This window comes from Pinus tabuliformis, chromosome 1_2 (genome assembly GCF_031772625.1).
Source record: "Pinus tabuliformis cultivar Carrire ecotype Pingquan chromosome 1_2, CPIR1, whole genome shotgun sequence".
NCBI lineage: Eukaryota > Viridiplantae > Streptophyta > Pinopsida > Pinales > Pinaceae > Pinus > Pinus tabuliformis.
The window spans coordinates 663,372,540-663,387,833 of NC_142298.1; the positions used below are offsets into that span (position 1 = coordinate 663,372,540).

Sequence of the window (15,294 nt, forward strand, 5' to 3'; positions counted from 1 at the left end):
CTGCCCAATTTCACAATTTGCATGGAGGATTAATGCCTTGTCACTCTCATTGGATTTCATTGAGTTTGTACATTGCATTAATTTGAGTTTTGAACTTTGGTGTTAATATTTTGACTATTAACTCATTTAATAAAATCAACCTATTTTCCTTCCAATATTTGTCTCTACATGCCTCTTATATTTTGTTATGTTATTATTCATTGTTTTCACAACTTATCTCTACATGATTTCAAGGATTTGGCCTAGAATCCTAACTAGCTCATTATTCATTGTTTTCACACACATGATTTCAAAGTTTTGGCCTAAAATCCTAACTAGCTCATTGTCAATTCAAGTGAGATTTTGTTTTATTTTATTACTACTTTCTAATCATTCATCCCACTATGAATATTATATTTCAAATGTATAAGTTTTCTATTTTTTGTTTAATATTTTTTTGCAATGTCAATATATCTAAAAATAAATAAGAAAAACACCAAAACATTTTCCAGAAAAATAATAATATTTATTTTAAAATAGAAAAATAATAATATTTATTTTATATTTATTTTAAAATAATTAATAGTTTTAATTCATTATATAATATCTGAGATATCAATATTAACCAATTTTTAATATTATTTTTTACAATTAATTTTTTTTTAAATAATTATTTAGCGATATGGCATGTGAATGAATAATGCAAACCTCTTTCACCGCACTAAATCCTAAGCAGATTACCTGAGTCAAATCTGGTAAATAAATAAATTAAAACATGTTTAAATGGATTAAATGTATGTGACGCCGAAGGGAAAAGGTTTTAACAAAATTTGAACTACAATGGAAAGGCCAGGAATATGTTCAAAGATAAAGGAATGGTAGCACTTGCGTTCTCCATGGTCGGGGAGAAAGGGTTGTTCAAGGATAAAGGAATGGTCGGGGAGAAAGGGTTGGGTTAATAATGTACTAAGACTGCGGGAGAATGAAATTTTTGATATGCATGAAGAGCGTTGTAGGCACTGGTAATTTACCTAAACTTCACCAGAATTTGCATAGAATAAATCGTAATTTAGAATGTATACCAACAGACCATCTTGACACCAGAATTTACATAGATTAAATCCTAATTTAGGATCTATACCGACAAACCGTCTTGGAAAACGCTTGCAGATGCTTCTTTTTACCGACAAACCGTCTTGGAAAACGCTTGCAGATGCTTCTTTTTGATCCATCTTTATGTTAGCGCAATCTGTTTTCCGCATTATGTTAACGCAATCTGTTTTGCTTCTAAGTTTGGTTCTTTGAGAATTCTTATATTTATCTCCTCCCCATCTCAATCCCAATCCCGCAGCACTAATTTCTATTCCAGTCTCATAATCCCCAACGCCAAAATGGAAATGGCTACACTCTATATCTGTTTGCAGGCCATACTATTATTATCCCTTAATGCTTCACCAATGGCACAGGCTTTACCAGTACAAGGTTTGCATCAAAGTACAATTAATTTAAGTACTGAACCGGACTACACCCCTGTGCCAGTTAAAGGAGGGGATGTAGACTGGCTTGAATTTCCTATAAATTTAGAGTACTTGGAAGCCGAGTTTTTCCTGTGGTCAGTCTTCGGTTATGGACTGGATAAGGTTGCACCAGAGCTCGTAAGCGGTGGACCACCTCCCATAGGCGGACAGAAGGCTAACCTCGATCCATTCCTCTTTGAGGTCATCAAGGAATTTGCCGACCAGGAAGTTGGTCACCTCAGGTAATCTCTGTTATTCTATTTTGCTCTCGGAATTGGTATTTTAATTTTATTTTAATCCAGCAGAATTGGTGGTATATGGATTCTAACCACTACCACTGTAACTTTTACATTAAATTAATATGTATAACAATCCTAATTCTTCAATGAAATCCAACGCAGGGCTTTGAAGAAAACTGTGCCCGGCTTTCCTAGACCCCAACTGGATCTGAGCGCTTCAAATTTTGCCAAAACCGTCGACGTTGCATTGAATACCACTTTGTCGCCTCCTTTTAATCCGTACGCTAATAGTCTCAATTATCTACTTGCAAGTTATTTGATTCCCTATGTCGGACTTACGGGCTATGTCGGCGCCAATGCTCAGCTTCAAGACCCCACTGCCAAGCGGGTAAATTACTGCTACGTTTTGTTTTGCATTACCAGTAAATAAATTGTTAGATTTTTTTATTTTTTTTATACATATTAGAGATGGGTATTTGGATGGTGGTTTTTCGGGATATTTTGGAATTCGACAGATTTAAGCCATATTCGTCAATTATGCGTATTAAGGATGGAAAATTTAAGCGAAGTCAAATAATTGTTATCTGAAATCCTAGTGTTGTATTTGTTTTGTTGTATATTCTATGAATATACAGTTGGTAGCAGGGCTTCTTGGAGTGGAATCGGGACAGGACGCGGTTATCCGTGCTTTATTGTTTAAACAAAAGGATGACCGGGTGGTGCCATATCCATACAAAGTCTCAGATTTCACATCACGGCTCTCCAATCTAAGGAATACTCTGGGAGACACAGGAATTGCTGACCAGGGATTGATTCCAGGATACATTCTTGCAGGCGATAAATACTTTGTTGCATATGCACGCACTCCCGCCCAGATTTTGAGGATAGTCTACGCATCGGGTAACGAATCATCCCCTGGAGGATTCTACCCTCGTGGTGGTGATGGACGTTTTGCACGCCAATATCTCTCCAAACCATGATCCTAAAATGAGAGAGAGTAATTCCTAGGTTTTGAATGTTTGCCTAATGTCTTCGTTCCATTGTCTCATTATCTAAAATTCCGTGACGTGGAACTTCAAATAAATAAAGGCTTATAAGCTTCAATTTGTGTCCATGTTTCCTCGTTCATTTCTCATAATGAGATGGATTGATGGAGTGAGGGTGGTTTTTTTCACAATAAGGTTTTCAGGGATTATTCAAAATGATTACTACTCTTATTTATTTTTTTTACAATAGGATTATTCAAAATTATTATTATTTTTTTTTATTTTTATATTTACTTCCTAAAATTAAGAATAAGTAACTTATTAGCTTAATCTAATTTAAGTAAAAGACCAAATTATGTACTACCTAATAGATTATATTCAATAGTCCACAAATGAGATATACTAATAACTTGGTTCATGCATATCAAAGAATACCATAATGCACTTTTAGTCCGGAGGCATTCACCATTCTAACCTTATCACAATGACCCAATTTTTCAATATAATATGATATAATTTTTAAATACTTCCAATAAATTAAAATTGATGATTGAAAAAATAACATTGAGATGCTTTAAAAAGTATTTGTGCTTCAATAGGTGCATATGTTTCCTTTTATATAAATATAACTCCCTCCAAATTACCATACAAAATCTCAACTAATGTGCCAAGTAATAATTAATTTTAAAAACACTTTGATTGGTTGTAAACAATGTGCACATATTGTCATCTCTTCATATTTTCATTATAATGTGAAGTATTCTATGTGGATCCATCTCAACAACAACTGTGGTTTTCAAATGTATGTAATCATTGAATTTTTCTATTAGGTACATATAAGCCAATAATTTAACATTAAATATTAATTTTCAAGTATTTTCTTGTAGAAAAGAATGAAAAATGGAATTCATTCAACAAATAAATAAGGAAGAAAAAGAAAGATATCAAAGTTACGAGTAATTCTTAATATTTCTTTATAACAACTAAAGATTTGATTTTTATATATTTTAAATTTGTTTACAACAACCATCTTTGAATGTCTTCAAATAGGTGCTAAGATACAATAAGATTCATGCCAAGAATTGATTGACATTGGGTTAAATATGGGTTGTGAGTATATGTTGTAATGTCTAAAACTAATTGTGGAATTTGTAACTATCTTTGTTGTTTTACTTCTTTGGGTTTATGATTAATAGATCAAAAAAATATTTTATATTAAATCTATGATTTATTATGGCTTACCAAACTTGCACTAAAGAAAGTATGGAAATTAGCCAATAGAGGAGTTGTTGGAAGAAGGCATGAGATTTGATTTTGAAAGAATGTATATAGTTCAAGACTTAATTCTTTCTATGGTAAATTGATTTTAAATTTACATTGATGTATATTATTTATTTCAATTTTCAATATTCTTGAAAATTTAGATACACTCATTACACTTTATTACTTTATTTTTTATGTTTGTAGATGGAACTTGAAGAAGATGAAAACAACCTATGAATCAGCCAAAAAATTGCCCAAATAAATCAAGTCATGGAATCTCCAATTCACTTGACAAGAGGTTCAACCAACAATGATGATCTATTTGAGTATCAATCCAAGTTGTTGTATTTTTTAAAATAATTGTCTCTGAAAATCATGCATTTTGTTTAATGTAATGGACATAGATTCCCAATTAAAAGACAAGTGGTTACCAATAACTATCCTATTTTATATGAAAAAGAGCCCCTTATTGATATATCATGAAATATATTTTAATTTATTCTATTGTGCTATCCAATGTGATTGTCAAATGTTACACCACTAATTAAATATATGGATTATTAAATATTATAATGAAGAGATGTGAAATATGATGATATAAAAAAATAATCCAAACATCATATACAAATGAATTAATCATATTTTAATTTTTATGAATATTGTTATAAATTATATGTCCATTTTTCAATGAACAACAAAATTCAAAAGTCACAATAATTTCACTATCACATGTTGATGTTTCTAAAATACATAAAATAGAGATTATTGGTATAAAGACTATTGGTATAGACAACAGTGACCTCAGGTGTGGCCTCGGTCTAGAACCATGTACCCCAACTCCTCTAAGATTTCCCGGTCGATGATATTGACCTGATTAACAATCTATGCCTCCCATTCATCAACTGTCTCGCGAGCCCATGGGTGGGTGTTAGTTCTATATGCTCTAGCATCATATAAGGAATATCAAGTTCCCGTATCTTATTTGGGTTATATTGTATCTTATGAGCGTGTTAAGGTAGACCCTAAAATGAGAGAGAGTAATTACTTGTTGCCGTCATTTTCTCCTTTGAAGCAAGTAAGGAACATGATTCTCTATGTGAGCAAGATGATAATTTTTTTTCTGGATTTTGTGATGGATTAACTAAAATTCCTCATGAATGGCCTGAATTTCATCTTCGGGACATGAAATGTTTGTAGTCCTCATCATCAAAACCTTCGCTAGAAGGTTCTTCCCCGACCAATATGTGAATAAAGACTATTGGTATAGACAACAGTGACCTCAGGTGTGGCCTCCGTTTAGAACCATGTACCCCAACTCCTCTAAGATTTCCCGATCAATGATATTGAGCTGATTAACAATCTATGCCTCCCATTCATCAACTGTCTCGCGAGCCCATGGGTGGGTGTTAGTTCTATATGCTCTAGCATCATATAAGGAATATCAAGTTCTCGTATCTTATTTGGGTTATATTGTATCTTATGAGGGTGTTAAGGTAGACCCTAAAAAATCTAATGTCATTAAGGAATGAAAAATCCCACAACCATAAAGAATCTTTGAGGATTTCTCGCGTCGCAAGATATTATTTCCATCTTGTTAAGAATTATGGGAGAATATCAAAACCTCCAGCAAAATTACTGAAAAAAATATTCATTTTCTCGGACTTCACAAGGAGATAAGGACTTTGAAAAATATTAAAGAGGCAATGTGCCAAGCACTAGCCTTAGCTACGCTAGACTTCACAAAATCCTTTATTGTGGAATGTGATGCCTCAAGAAATGGAATTGTTATATCAAGTTCTCATATCTTATTTGGGTTATATTGTATCTTATGAGGGTGTTAAGGTAGACCCTAAAAAATCTAATCTCATTAAGGAATGAAAAATCCCACAACCATAAAGAATCTTTGAGGATTTCTCGCATCGGCAAGATATTATTTCCATCTTGTTAAGAATTATGGGAGAATATCAAAACCTCTAGCAAAATTACTGAAAAAAATATTCATTTTCTCAGACTTCACAAGGAGATAAGGACTTTGAAAAATATTAAAGAGGCAATGTGCCAAGCACTAGCCTTAGCTACGCTAGACTTCACAAAATCCTTTATTGTGGAATGTGATGCCTCAAGAAATGGAATTGGTGTTGTTTTAATGCAAGAAGGAAGACCCATTTCATTTGAAAGCCATTTGAAAGGAAAGTATTCCTACAAACCTGTTTATGAGAATGAAATATTGGGAATGCTACATGTACTAAAGCAATGGTGACCTTACCTAATGGAAATACAATTCAATGTAAAATTAAATCATGTTCTCGGACTTCACAAGGAGATACGGACTTTGAAAAATATTAAAGAGGAAATGTGCCAAGCACTAGCCTTAGCTACGCTAGGCTTCACAAAATCCTTTATTGTGGAATGTGATGCCTGAAGAAATGGAATTGGTGTTGTTTTAATGCAAGAAGGAAGACCCATTTCATTTGAAAGCCATCCAATGAAAAGAAAGTATTTATACAAACTTCTTTATGAGAATGAAATATTGGGAATGCTACATGCACTAAAGCAATGGTGACCTTACGTAATGGAAATACAATTCAAGGTAAAATTAAATCATGATACTCTTAAATATTTTTTGTAACAAAGATTATTTTCAGAAGAGCAGCAAAAAAGGATCACAAAGATGTTATTTTATGACTTCGAAATCATTGACAAAAAAGGAAAGAAAAATGTTTTTGTAGATGCACTCTCAAGATATATGAGGATTTGGAAGCATTTCTTTGTGGCATTTCTATTATCCAACTTGATTGGATAACCAAAGCAAGGGATGAATGAAAGAATGATGAAGAGGTATGGGCACTCATTCGAAAGTTGCAGCAAGATACTAGTACATCTGATACATTCAACTCGAAAAGTGATTCGCCATGGTACAAATATCATTTATATATTTGTAAGAATTACCAAATCAAACAAAGGATTCTTTTGGAATTGCACGCCTCCCCCTTAGGATGGAACATAGGATTTTAAAAAACTTAACATAGGTTCAAGAAGGAACTTTTTTGGGATGGCTTTAAATTTGATATTGAGAAGTTTGTGGGAGACCGTTTGGTTTTCCAACAAGATAAGCTTGATACAATTAAGACTCTAGGTCTCTTATAACCTTTATCCATTCTAAGTTAGCATTGGGAGAAGGTCTCAATGGATTTTATCACAGGTTTACCCAATTTTGAAGCAAAGAGTGTCATCATAGTGGTAGTTGATAGACTTACCAAGTATGCACACTTTTCTGCATTATCTCATCCTTTTAAATTGATACATTTTCTATTGCATTTATGAAAAAATTCAAAAGCTACATGGAAACCCAAAGATTATTGTAAGTGATAGATATTCCATTTTCACTAGAAATTTTTTGATGGAATTAATTTCTTGTCGTTATACTCAATTAGCTCATAGCTCATCTTATCATCCTCAATCTGATGGTAAAACTGAGGTAGTGAATAAATGTTTGGAAGGATATATTTTTTTTCTTTTTATATGACAAACAAATACAATGGTTCAAGTGCTTACCTCTAGTTGAATGGAACTATAACACTTCCTTCCATAATGAAGCAAAAATGGCCCCATTTATGGCACTTTATGGACATCACCGAGCATCCATCACATCATATTTAAGAGAAAACTCTAAGGTTCAATGAGTGGAAGACCACATCGATCATCAACAACAAGTTCTCTAGCTCATAAAGGACAAACTCACGCTCGCGCAAAATCGAATGAAACAACACGAAGATCGGTATCGCAGTGAAAGAAGTTTTGATGCAGGTGAATGGGTATTTTTATGGCTACAATCATACAAACAAATGGCCCTCAAGAAAGCTAAGAAGGATAATAAATTATCACCCAATTACTACGGTCCTTACAAGGTGTTGCAAAAGATTGGTAATATGGCATACAAATTGGAATTACATATGTCTTCCTGAGTAGACTCAAGTTTCCATATTTCAAGCTTAAAAATGTTTGTCGGTGACAGGCTCTGAGTTTAAATAGTGTTTCCAAAACTTGAAAAAGAAGGAAAAAAACATATTTGAGCCCAAAGGAGTCATGGAAGAAAGAACCCACTAGCTACGATTCGATTAATTTTAGAGTATCTCATTAAGTGGAATAACTTATCCATTGACGTTTCCACATGGGAGGATGCAAATTTTATACAGAAGCATCCAGGACTACACAAGCATTGAGGACAACACTTTTTTGAAGGAGAATCCCTATAATACTAGTGTATCCCCTTTATTTTTATTCTTAGTGTAGCCCCTATTGTTATTATTGTGCCCATGTATGCCCCATATTGTTATTGTTGTGCCCCATAGAAGCCCATTATTGTTATTATTTTTCCCTTACATTATTATTTATATATAGGATCCGATTATATTATGAGCCCTTCCACTTCCATGTATTCCATTCTTTTTCCTAATTTTTGCTTATCCCTTTCATTTTGTGGCTGGAGCACTTGGTTTCTTGTAAAAAAATCCTGTCAAGATTTTCATTTTTGACTTTCTTTCTCAGAAGTCTTTGTTTCCTTTGGCTATTTAGGCCTCTAGCATTCCATGAAAGAATCTTCATAATTAACAGGGTTTTTAAGAGGAAAACGTGAAAGCCTCAAGGGATTTCATCTTACGCGAGTTAAGGAGCATATGACCTAGCTCTTGAAGTGCTTCATTGTTTGTTCATCGGCCTCTCTTCTTCCTATGTTTGGCATTGGTATTTGTTTGATGTAATACTTGGGCCTTAACACGTAGAACCTTTGTGGTGCCAAAGCCTCTTTTCTACCCTTTCAGTTTTGCATCTTGCCTTGCTAGGAAGAGAAAATTTAGTCTGGCTACTTCCTCCTCTCGGATATATGTTCCATTCCTTTTTGCTTCTGTTGCTCTACCATGGTGTTGAGATCCATGCCCTCCCTCTCTAGTATGTCAATGAGTTCCATATCCTCTGTTCCTATTTCACTCGCTATCATTTTCGCATCTCCTTCTAATTCTTTTGTCAACTCATGAACTTGTAGGGTCTCGTTCGTCAGTTTTGGATTGGGATCTTGGGCTTCCTGTGTGGGAGCATCCTGGATTTTCCTACATTAGGTCTGGTGCTTGTGGGGCTTCGGCTACCACTGTTCCAGACCCAAGAACTTCAAAGGCATTGACTGTGCTTTTGATGGAGGTGCTTGTTTTGGGTTGGTGTTTCCAATTGGCTCGTTGTTTCCCATTTGGATGGGTGAAACCTTCCTAATCCTCGCCTGTGTTTTCTTTGGATTTCTCAATTCGATTATTCATTGGGAATTCCCTAAACAAGTGTCCATGTTCGTGGCACTTCCGGCACCGAAAGGGGATTTGTTCATAATCTATGGCTTGAAAGAAGACTTCATCTCTAAATTCTAGCCATAGACCTTCATGTAGTGCACGTAAAACATCCATTTCAACACATATTCTTGCACAAGATGTGTACCTTTTTTGCAGGGCGGCCTCCGAGGATTGGATGAAGGTTCCAAGTTTATTGCCTATTTGTTCGAGCACTGCGGGTCTTTAGTAATCAATGGGGAGAGAGAATAGGCAAATCCAAATAGGTACATGCGTGAAAGATTCCTGTTATGGTAAAAAGTTGGGTTTCCACGGTCGCATAAAAATGCAGTCCTCCATAAAAAAGGTGATCCCTATCTTCCAGGTTCGCAAAGACTATAGTAAAGAATACTTTGGCTCCCAAGTGTAGCCTGATATCCCGCTTAGGCTTATATTTTTATTTGATCCAGAAGCAGAGGGATTTTTCTGTAGGCCAGAAGCCCATGAACTTACAGGCCACCACATGTATTGAGATATGGTCTCCGTAAGCTTGCATTTTAGGGTTGGTGATAACAACCCACAAAATTTCTGTCGTTTTGGGCTTGCAGTGCCCCAGGTCCTCCTGTTTTCTGGTCGCTGTGGCAGATCCCTCCAGATCTATGTCGTACTAGGCAAGGCCTCAGTTTCCACAGTTTTTTGTTTCTTCCTTCTGCTCCTTGTGGTGCCTGCTCAGGATTGGGGTTCCCATTGTCTTTTCCATCCAGAATCTTGATTTCATTGGTTCATTTTTTACTTTGGGTTTCCTTGGTTTGCCCACCCACCTTTTTCTTCTTGCTTAGCTCATCCTTTCCTGCATTTTCAGAACTAGAGATCTGCACCCCTTCTAGTGGGGCCTTTCCTTTATCCATCATTGCTTGCTTGTATGAAGGGGCCCCATTGGACCTCACTCGCCTCATCTGGTTGTCCACGACAAGCCCGCGCCTCCGCAACTCTACGAATAGGGCACTGCCCTTCACTAGAGTTTGTGACAGTAGTATGAATGTCGATCAGAACCATAGTTCAGGTCACTCAAAGCTCTCTTTGTCCCAAGAGTCGAGCATTAACCTTCTAAAAGAACGAACATGTTAATAATAAACCTTAGGATTAATATTATAAACCTCATGATCAACATTATAAGCATATGTGATTAATAAACCCAAGGGATTAATATTAAAAACCCAAGGGAATAACATTAAACCTTAGGATTAATATTAAATCCTAAGAAGATAATCCCGACGATTAATAAGCCCAAGGGATTAATATTATAAACCCAATAGATTATAAACTAAAGGGATTAAGATTGAACCCTAAGATTAATATTATAAACCATCGGCTTAATATTAAACCCTATGAATATAAACCCTATGATTAATATTAGAAACCTTAGGAACAATATTATAAACCCAAGGGATTACTAAAACCATTGGATTAATATTAAAATTCTGAGGGATTATAAACTGAAAGAAATAACATTACACTTTAGGATTAATATTCAACTATGGGAATATAAACCCTAATATTAATATAATGAACCTTAGGATTAAGATTATAAACCCAAGAGATTAATACTATAGATCCAAGGAATTAATAAACGTAAAGTATTAATATTATAAACTCAATGGATTCTAAACCGAGGGGAATAATTTTAAACCCAAGGGATTAATATTATAAACGTAAGGGATTAGTGCACCCAAAGGATTAATATTAAAATCCAAACCGATTGATATTATAAAACCAAGGCATTAATAAAAACAAGTAATTAATACTAAAAGCCTAAAAAAACCAAAGGATTAATAGTATAAACCCAAGGTATATAAACCCTAAGATACACATTATAAACCCTAAAACAAACATGGTTGGTCATGGTTTACCATGGTTGACCATTATTTATCATGGTTGACCATGTTTTAATATTAAAAACCCAAGGGATTATAAACCCTCAGATTAATATCATAAACTATAATATAAACCCAAGATATTAATGATAAAATCCAAACACTAAGATTAGTATTATAAACTCTAATAATAAAACCAAGATATTAATGATAAAAACCAAACTGATTAATTTTATAAACCTTAGGAATAATAGACCCAACGGGTTATTATTATAAACCCAAGGGATTATAAATATTATAAATCCAAGGGATAAATATTATAAACTCTTAGGATTAATTAACATAAGTGATTAATATTAATATTATAGACCCTAAAATTATAAAACCCAATATTTTAAGTGAAACATTTCAAACCCTTATATTAAATATGATATTATAAAACCAATATTAAAAATCTCAATATTATAAACTCAAAGGATTAATATTTTAAACCCTATCATTATAGACCTTAAGATTATAAACACATAGAAATAACTGTATAAATGTAATAATATGGCTCGGTACATGCACAACAGGATATAGTCTTGAGAAGTTGCAGACGACAAGGTGGCTATGGTACAACTATAGGATACTGGAACAAGATGCTGGTACATATCTCATGTACAGGTCACAGGTACAGATGAGAAGTAGAGAGTACAAGATGTACGGGGTACAATATTATCTTTAGCTTTGCAGGATCAATATATGGTTGGGTTCATACACAACAGGATATAGTCTTGAGTAGTTGTAGAGGACAAGGTGGATATGGTACAACTATAGGATAATTGAACAAGATTCTAGTACATATCTCATGTACAGGTCACATGTATAGATCAGAAGTAGAGAGTACAAGATGTACAGGGTATAATATTCTCTTTAGCTTTGCAGGATTAATAAAATTTTGTAAAAGGAATCTTTAGTATCACATCATCAGAGAAGGTTGTACAAAATAGAATAGACTCTAGCCTCTAAGACATCTTCATTGGACTGCTGGAAGGGATGTTTTTAGCTATGTTTGTGATTGTTGTGACCATCAAGGGTGGTGTCACAGTGTTATGGCGTTATAGCAATGGTCACATTATGTAAATTGTTTATGTAATACATTAGCATGTGTCAAAGAGAGAACATGGAATGAAATGTTATTAGGTAAGTAAATGGTAATAGGAATTGGAAGTTAAGTGTGAAAGTCTTAGTTATATCTTCATATACTTCCATATCCAATTTGTTTTTGCATCATCCTCTTAATAATATTGTTTCTCTTTGTCTCATTTCATGATCCTCAGTGATGTGATTTCCTCTCTCTTAACCTTCCTCGAGCAGTTCTACATTTGAAGAGTGCAGGATAGGGAAACACTGACCATGTGCTGTATTGAGCAAACACATATTTAAATGGACTTAAAGTGAATATGATAATAAGAATAATCTAATGCAAAGTTACAATTTAGCTAGGCTAACCTCAAATGGATGTTTGATGTACGAAATTGGTTTGGATTTATTTATTTGTAAGGCCTCTTTATTTACTCATAGAGAAATTTATGAAAATTTAATTTCTAGTTTTTAATTGTTTAATGAGAATAACATATTTTAGTCCAGAATAACATATTTTAGCCAGACACTAAATTGATGTGTAAGATTTTTTGTTTGTGGCATAAGAGATCTCTTCATATTCTATCTTTTCTGGATTGTAACATATTTTAGCTAGACACTAAATTGATGTGTAAGATTCTTTGTTTGTAGCATAAAAGACCTCTTCATATTCTATCTTTTCTGGATTGTGCCTGTGACTTTCAAATAGGAAACACATATTTTTAGCTGCTAGACTCACTGAAGTTGTACATTAAACTTCTATTAAGTGAACATTTTGCCTATTTTCAATTGAAAAAATTAGAGTAAATAAAAAAATAAAGAGAATAAAAAAATGTGCTGTCAATTAATACATCAACAAATTTCTACTTGTTGATGTCAATTCTAATTAAAATCAATTTATGTTTATAGTTTAGTCAATTCAAATATCAGATTTGTAGTTAGAAATACAACTCCATCATCTTATTTCTATGCCTTCTTTGCAGTAGGCACTGCCCTTTTCAGTTTAGGAGAAGTTTCCCTATTTATAGCCTAGGTAGGGGCAAGCCCATTGGCAGGATCTGTTTTCTTTGCAGGTATCACCTTTTTATCAGGCATTGTTGCATTGCCTTCTCTACCTTCTTACCGAAAGCTTGAAGGAGTTCTTGATCTTTATGAGCTTACCAAATTTGGCAAGATTTCTGAGCTGAACTGATAGCAGCTTCTTAAAATTGTTAGGGAGTTGGGATTGGTACTTGTTGCTAACATAGGTTGTTATAGCATGCTCGCTAGACCCGGTTCTCTCCCTCAAAGATGTAATCGCCTTTGTGCTCATCTTCTAAAAAAAGGGGAAATGAGACTTGTGCGTTCAAAACCTAATGTGAGAAAAAAATTCAGAGGCCAAATTGAAACCTAAAAATATGTGGGATGAGAAGGTAGCAGTTTTGATCCCTTGGAACCCCTCGAATTATTTTCTTTGACCAAATTCCTGACAACAGGCTTTGCAATCTCCTGAGTCGAAGACGTTGTCCAGAAATCTCATTATTTATAAGGGGCAAGATCTCAAGGTTGTAAATAAAGTTGAGATAAGTCATTGTTAATTTATATCACACTATGGCCATAGTTTAATCCAACACAAAATAATCCAGAAATTCCATGTTTAAATAACCATAGCATACCAACATCCTTTTTCACAAGGATTAATGTTAAATAACAACAAAAAATACAATTATTTTCACCTCAGATAAAACCATTAATCAACTTATATAATAATAGAACAGAAGTTTGGGAGAGGGCACATAGAATCATTCAACACAAAATGATCCATAAATTCCATGTTTAAATTGCCAAAGCCTACCAACATCCTTTTTCACAAGGATCAATGTTAAATTACAACAAAAATTACAATTATTTTCATCTCAAATAAAACCATTAATCAACTTATATAATAATAATAGAACAAAAGTTTGGGAGAGGGCAGATAGAACCATTCAATTGGCCTTAACTGAGTGACAATTCATCTCCATTAAATACATCAACACAGTTCTACTTCTTGATGCCAAATCTAATTAAAATTAATTTATGTTTATAGTTTATTCAATTCAAATATTAGATTTGAAGTTATAAATTCAACTTCATCATCTTATTACTAGGCCTTCTTTGTGGCAGGCACTACCCTTTTTAGTTTAGGAGAAGTCGCCCTCTTTATAGCCTAGGAGGAGGCAAGACTCTTGGCAAGATTTTCTTTCTTTGCAGGTATCGCCTTCTTATCAGGCATTGTTGCATTGCCTTCTCTACCTTCTTAGGGGATGTTGCAGGCTTCGGCTCAGGGACTTTAGGAGCCTTGGCTACTTTGATGAGTGTTTTAGACTTCTTGGGCTTAACTGTGAGCTTCTTGGCCAGGGCTTTAGCCTTTAGAGGCTTGGCCTACTTGAGCTTCATGGGCTCTTTAGCTCCTCTGAAATCTTGAAGGATTTCTTGACCTTGATGAGCTTGCCATATTTGGCAAGATTTCTCAGCTGAACTGCTAGCAGCTTCTTAAATTTGGCAAGGAGTTGGGATTGGTACTTGCTACCACCATAGGTTTTTATGGCATTCTGGCTAGACAAGACGTGGTTCTCTCCTTCAAAGAAGTAATCGTCTCCATGGTCATCTGCTAAAAAAAGGGAAAATGAGGCTCTAGTCAGTAATTGAAATTTTCATTGATGGAAATTAAGCAGCTCAAGATTTCGGATTGCCTTTTCTTAGTCCATATCTACAGTCATTAGGCTCTTGATGCCAATTATAATTAAAATTAATTTATGTTTACAATTTATTCAATTCAAATATCATATTTTTGGTTAGAAATTCAACTACATCATCTTATTTCTAGGCCTTCTTTGCAGCAAGAACTGCCCTTTTTAGTTTAGGAGAAGCTGCCCTCTTTATAGCCTAGGAAGAGGCAAGCCTGTTGGCGGGATTTTCTTTCTTTGTAGGTACCGCCTTCTTATCAGGCATTGTTGCATTGCCTTCTCTACCTTCTTAGG

The 15,294-nt window shown here is 34.3% G+C and overlaps 1 pseudogene; it reads left to right on the forward strand.

Moving 5' to 3' along the window:
• Positions 1–1,364: 1,364 nt before the first annotated feature.
• Positions 1,365–2,715, forward strand: LOC149207436 (ferritin-like catalase Nec2 pseudogene; annotated as a pseudogene).
• The last annotated feature ends 12,579 nt before the right edge of the window (positions 2,716–15,294 follow it).